This window comes from Macaca mulatta, chromosome 3 (genome assembly GCF_049350105.2).
Source record: "Macaca mulatta isolate MMU2019108-1 chromosome 3, T2T-MMU8v2.0, whole genome shotgun sequence".
Lineage (NCBI taxonomy): Eukaryota > Metazoa > Chordata > Mammalia > Primates > Cercopithecidae > Macaca > Macaca mulatta.
The window spans coordinates 127,749,089-127,755,958 of NC_133408.1; positions in this window are offsets into that span (position 1 = coordinate 127,749,089).

Genomic DNA, 6,870 nt, shown 5'->3' on the forward strand with positions numbered 1-6,870 from the left:
ATGCAGTCAGAAGAGCCTTTAATATAATATACGTAAGTGATCCCAGGAGACCAGGAGTACTTCTGACAATGTCGTTGCAGTCCATAATTATGCTTTTCCTTATTTTAGTCATGTTTCATGAAACTTATACTATCTCTTTGTCCTTTGCCAGAATGTATGGCAAGAGCTGAAACAATCTGTTTTTTAAGAAAGTTTACTTAGGTAAGATGTGATCATGAGTCAGAGCCAGAGATGAAGTAAAAGACATAACTCCATGTTGTAAATAATCACAGTATTAGTTCACAGAGGTCTTTTTGGAAACATGAGTAAATTATCTTGTGTAACAACATATTTGCATATTTAGCATCTCTAGATAAACTATAAACTCCTTTAAGAATGTTATTTGCTTCTTTTATATCTCCTATCAGTGTAACACAATGCTCAATGTGGTAAATGTTCACATTCAGTTACAACTGGTAAATGTAAATGAGAAACACACATAACTAACACATTATATAAATATGCTCATGAATTTATCTAAATCATATCACACTTAGTCAACTCCTTTGGCAATATATCTAGACCTGCCTATTTCATGCGTTGCAAGCAATAGAGGTCAGGAATTATTGGCACGGTGGTCAATAAGTTACTGAAGTTAATCTTCATTTAATGAATCATCAGCAAGGGAGCTACACAGATGACAAGTGTTCAATTTTCAGAAATCTCTTGCCCAATCTGTCTCTCTTCCTTCTGTCTTCCTAATTATTGATTTGATGTATGAGCCCCTCCTCCCAATCCTTCAGCCAGCACCCTTGAGAGTTCAGCCTTTTAAAGATGTTCTCATTAGAGTCAATAATTCACCATGGCATATTATATAGTACCCTGAATATCTATAAAGCCGTTCTTTCATGTTGTACATCCTGGGGTGCTCAAATAATTAATTTCTCTAGCTATAAAGAACAATACCTTCTATTGTGAGTGGTAAAATGTACTATACACTGAACCGATTGTATGGACATGGCTTGGAGACAAGCTCTGCTGGAGAGTTTCTCAAGAGGATTTTAATGTTGAAGACAGGTAGTTCTGTTCTTGGGCTGATATGAAATCATAAAATAAAGTGTAAATGTTCTTTGGAATTAATCAATTACCAATTGGTCCAAATACTTTCTTTGGGCATTTTTTTTCTTTCCTCTAATTTTTAAGAGTAAAAGAACTCTTAAAAATAGTTTATTTAGTATAATTGAAAACTCTTGCTTGGCATAAAGCGTTCCAAAGACATAATACCAAGACCCAGGAGAAAATGCCAGTGTCTGTCTCTCACATTGATTCAGAACTGTTTAGATTTTAAAACAGGTATTTGTATGAATGCTAAAGACTTTTTGTTAATTAATGTTAATGAAGGCCAGTCATATCCCAATTTAGCTACCTAAAGAGGGGAATAACAATATGCACATTAACATTTTAATTACTGCTAAGTAAAATAAAGACTTCAATTTAGTTTGTGGCAAATCAGTAACAATTTAGATACATTTAAAATTACCTTTTAAACTTTTGTAGTATAATTAAGAGTTGGGGGTCTCAGATTCAAATACCAGCTCTGCCAAAGACTAACTAGGTGGCCTTGAGTTAAGTCATTTCAGTTAATCTGGCCTTGGTTTCCTCAGTCCTATAAAATAGATTAGTTCCTTCCAGTTCTAGTACTCTATGTTTCTTTCTATGATCATCACTTAGACCTCCAATGAATAAATCACTCACTCCACTGGAATATAAACATTAAGTAGCCATCTTTTTTTTTTTCCTTGAATAAATCCTGGGCAAAAGGTATTTATGGGAGCAAAGAAATGAGTGAATTATTGCCAAAACGTGTATGTTCCCTTAGATGGAAGAGTTCCTGGGATGAAATTTTTGTTTTATAGGAGACTGGCTTAGGAAACCCAAGACAGAATGTATATCTATTCATCTCTAGGTCATAGTGTGAAAACTTCCATCAGAAATCTGGGAGCAGTTCTTAAGTCAAAAAACAGACCTGGAATCACAGTATCCATACATAACAGTTGGAGGACAAAAGACATTGCCCCAGAGACCAGAGGCACCAAAATATGCTACACCTAGCTACCTGAGAATGCCTCTGGCTGGCAGCTCCAGCAAAGGCCCTTTTCCCCATCCTTGGCCATCATGAGTGAAAGCAAAGAACTGAAAGACTGAAAAATCTGAGACTGAGCGTTCCTTCCTAGAGAGACTAGTACCATATCAACCAGATTGGATATGTGTTTATTTTTCTTTTCTGCCATTCAGCACGTGGCAAAGACCCAGTTAGTTATAAACAAAATGAAAGAGGTTGTATTTCTAAAATTTTGCACGTCTAAGTTGTAGTATGTATTAAGTTTGTATCCTTGTTATATGTGATTCCCTGCTGTGGCCCAGCAGATAATATAAACACTGTATTTTATAGACCCCAAATTTAATACTGGAATCTTAAGCAAAGAAACAGTCTTTCTCACACATTTTATCATATTTGTCACTAAAAATCCTTTGTCTCCAGGAATATCAATCTGGGTACTGTTCCTAAGAACCCAATTGGTACAACTTTTTGGAGTTAATAAAATTGTGTTCCCACTGGTTTCCATTGCTGTTTTGTGCACAATTCCCCACTGAGTATTTGATGAATTTCTACTCCTTGGGGGCCCCATTTTTTGTGTGAGTATGCTGAGGATCCATGCGTCTTGTCACAGGGAGGAAGATGATTTCCTCTGATAACATTCCCCTGGTACCTGAGGAGCTTATCACAGCCCTTTATTTGTCTGTTTCTGTTATGTTGGCATGCGTCCAGAGCAATGGGAAAGAAAAGGTTGTGCTTTTACAGGGAACATTTTATTCCCTCTTGGGAAAAGTGAACATGACTCAATGTCAGGAAGGGAAATTTTTCATACAGATAAAGAGAATGAACATCCGCCTACCTCTTTTAATAGTTAAAACACATTTACAGTCCTTTTGTATTTTGTTTTCTTGAAGAGCTCAAATTATTTTAGAAAATCTGATTTCTTGAAACCAGACCTGCCCCAGCTTGTTTTGTGTGTGAAGAGGGACTATTTTTCATTTCTCAAAAGACCTGTGTGGTGAGGGGGGGCCAAGATGGTGAGGTCAGGTTGGATATGGGTAGGTGGGGGAAGATTTCTGAAATAAACAACCAAAAGCTGGGTGCAAGCTGAACTTTCTCCCTAATGAGAGAAACCAAGAGGGTAATTAAAATTATTAAAGATAGATCGGGTAAGGCATTTGAACTTATCAATAGGTTTTAATGTATTGGATTGCTATTAAATAGTCACAAAAACTGCATCCTGATTTTGAAGGTGGTGGATATTGGAAGGGACTTGGGCAAATCCAAGCCTCAGTTTACCTTTGTAAATTTATCATTTGTCATTTATTTGAAAATCTCAACTCCTTAATAGAACTGTAAATCTCCAGAGAGCATAGAGTCTGTGTTTCCTTTTATTAAAAAATGACTTCTTGTTCTACTTCTCAGAGTACCCAGCTTAGCTCTGAGTATGTGCTCAGTAATGTTGTAGGTGTCTCAATATGTGTATTTTAAATTGACTGCTGTATTATCTAAAGATAGAGACTCACTGGCTCTAATTCAGCAGTTCCTATGGGCACCAGTGAGACACCTACCCACTGGATTAAGGACAGTATAATATTTTGCTTTAACTTCTCTGTAATGAAAATGTGTGTTTGCTGATGATCAAGACAGAGAAAACTTTTTTGTTCCTTGTTTTCTCCAGACTCTAGTTTTTGTGTTAGTCCAGAATCAAGGATGTCTCTTGTTGCAGAGACTACTACTCGACCTCCAATATCTACTTTTTACATCTGCCTTCCTTAGTAATTCAGCTCCCCCCGATTTTTTTTCCCAGGGCTCATGCTAACCTGGAATACATATTATACTCCCCAGCCTCCCTTACAGTTAGATGTGGCTACACGACTCAGTTCTGGCCAATGGAGTGTATGTGGAAATGCAACTTTTGCATATAGGATACTTTCCTTTATGGAAAGGGGAAAGCCGTTCTTCTCTTCTTTCTTCCACCTGGCTGCCTGGAGTGTGGATGTAGTGGCTGGAGCTCCCAGGTCTATAAAGGACCATGTTCTTCGGTAGGGAAGCTGTGCATACAGAACAAGACAGAAGAAGCTTTACATTTTGATACCGTGGAGCTTCCATATAACCAGCCTCTGAACTGCTCACCTCTTGAATTCCATCTGAGGAAGGAATAAGCAACTGTATTGTTTAATTAAGTTTTCTTTTGGCTTTTAATTGTAGTGAGAATCTAATTTGAACTAATATGGTCCCCTGAGCCAATAATCTGTATTCTGTTATCAACTGCAATTCTGTTGTTTAAAACTTTTTTATAAAACAGATAAGTTCCTGAACTTTTTTTTGTAAGTTTGAAGATATTTTAAATATAATAATAAGGGTTACACTTTAAAGAAACCATATAGCAAATTCTTTTATAAAGGATTTACATTTTTTTATTACAAAAATGTTTTAAGTGCCAAATCCTGGAATGGGGACAAAAAAAGACATTAGTGGAAGTATTGATGAGACCTAAATAAAGTCTGTAGTCTGGTTAACAGTGTTGTACTAATGTTCTTTTCTAGTTTTGATAATTGTACAATGGTTATGTAAGATGGTAATGTTAGAATAAGCTATCAGGTGGGTTCAAAAGTAATTGCAATTTTTGCCATTGAAAGTGATGGGAAAAAATGCAGTTACTTTTGTGCCAAACCCAATAGTCACAAGGTATGTGGAAATTCAACTCAGTACTTCTTTTAAAATTATGGTAAAATATTCATAATACAATTTACCATGTAAACAAATTTAAATGTACATTTCAGTGGCATTAGTACATTCGCATTGTTCTGTAACCATTACCACTATCCATTCCTAGAACTTTTTCATCTTCCTAAACCGAAACTCTGTGTCCATCAAACACTAAATCACCATTTTAACCCTTCCCCCAGTCTTTGGCAACCACCACTCAATTTCTGTATCTATAAATTTGACTACTCTAGGTGCCTCATAGAAGTGGAATTATACACTATTTGTCCTTTTGTTACTAGCTTATTTCACTTAGCGTAATGTCTGTAAGATTCATCCATGTTGTAGCCTGTGTTGGAATTTTCTTTTTTCTTTCTTCCTTTTTTGTTTTTTTGAGACAGAGTCTTGCTCTGTCACCCAGGCTGGAGTGCAGTGGTGCGATCTCAGCTCACTGCAAGCTCCGCCTCCCAGATTCACGCCATTCTCCTGCCTCAGCCTCCGGAGTAGCTGGGACTGCAGGTGCCCGCCACCACACCCATCTAATTTTATGTATTTTTAGTAGAGATGTGGGTTCATCCGGTTAGCCAGGATGGTCTCAATCTCCTGACCTCGAGATCTGCCCACCTCGGCCTCCCAAAGTGCTGGGATTACAGGCGTGAGCCACCAAGCCCGACCTGTGTTGGAATTTTCTATTTAAGATTGAATCATACTGTTGTATGTATATACTATATTTTGTTTGTTCATTCATCTGTTGATACGAATTTTGAGGGACAAAAACATTTGGTTGATAGTAGCTTCCAAAAGATATTCACATCCTAGTCCCCAGAACCTATGAATGTTTCCTTATGATGGCAAAGAAGGATTCTGTAGGTCTTGAGATGGGGAGATTATCCTGGATTATCTGGGTGGGGCCTAAATGCGTTCACACAAATCCTCAGAAGAGGGAGGCAGAAGGAGATTTCAGCAGAAAAGAAGGCAATGTCAGCAGGGAGACAGAGAGTAGAGTGACAGTGATGCAGACCGAAACCAAGAAATGCCCAGAGCCATCAGAAGTTGGAAGAGACAAGGAGTGGATTCTCTCTTAGAGCAGGCTAAGGGAGTGTAGCACCTTGATTTTGGCCCAGAGATACTGATTTCAGACTTCTGGCCTTTAGAACTGTGAGGGAATACATTTCAGTTGTTTTAAGCCGCCAAGTTTGTGATGATTTGTTACAGAAGCCACAGGAAATTAATACATCATATAAAAATTAGCTGATGATTTATTAACAGGATGCCAAATGTTCAGCTGGTGAGATATAATTTGTATAGACAAGTTATGGAAATGACCTAATTTTTCTTTATCTGTCTCATTTGGCGTCATGTTATATGACTCAGAATTTCTGCATTTGTTATAATATTCTTAAAAATGTTTTTTTCCTGACTGGTAAAATAACAATACATGTTAGTTGCAGAAAAATTAGAAAATACAGAAAAGTGGGCTAAGCACGGTGGCTCACTCCTGTAATCCCAGCATTTTGGGAAGCTGAGGTGGGCAGATTGCTTGAGCTCAGGAGTTTGCGACCAGCTTGGGAGACATGGCAAAACCCCATCTCTCCAAAAAATGCAAAAATTAGCCGGATGTGGTGGCATGCGCCTGTAGTCTCAGCTACCCAGGAGGCTGAGGGATGATTGCTTGAGCCTGGAGGGTAGAGGTGGCAGTGAGCTGTGATCTCGCCGCTGCACTCCAGCCTGGGCAACAGAGCGAGACCCTGTCTCAAAAACCAAACAAACAAACAGAAAAATATGGAAAAGCATAAAGAATTAAATATAATCTTATCCGCAATCCCAACATTCTGTTTTGATGACATTTAGATATATTTCCTTCAAGTCCTCTCTTTAGATTTACAAACTGCATTTATAATAACATCTCACATTTATTTCACATAGGATCAGTTTGTGTATGATATGCATTTATTAATGAAATAATATTTTATATAAAACTATTGTCCATAAACTAATCTGGATGTAGTAAACTGGATTGGCTGAACTATTGTGTTAGTTAGTGCTAAACTAACATGATAGAGAAAAAGGTTTAATAATCTCTC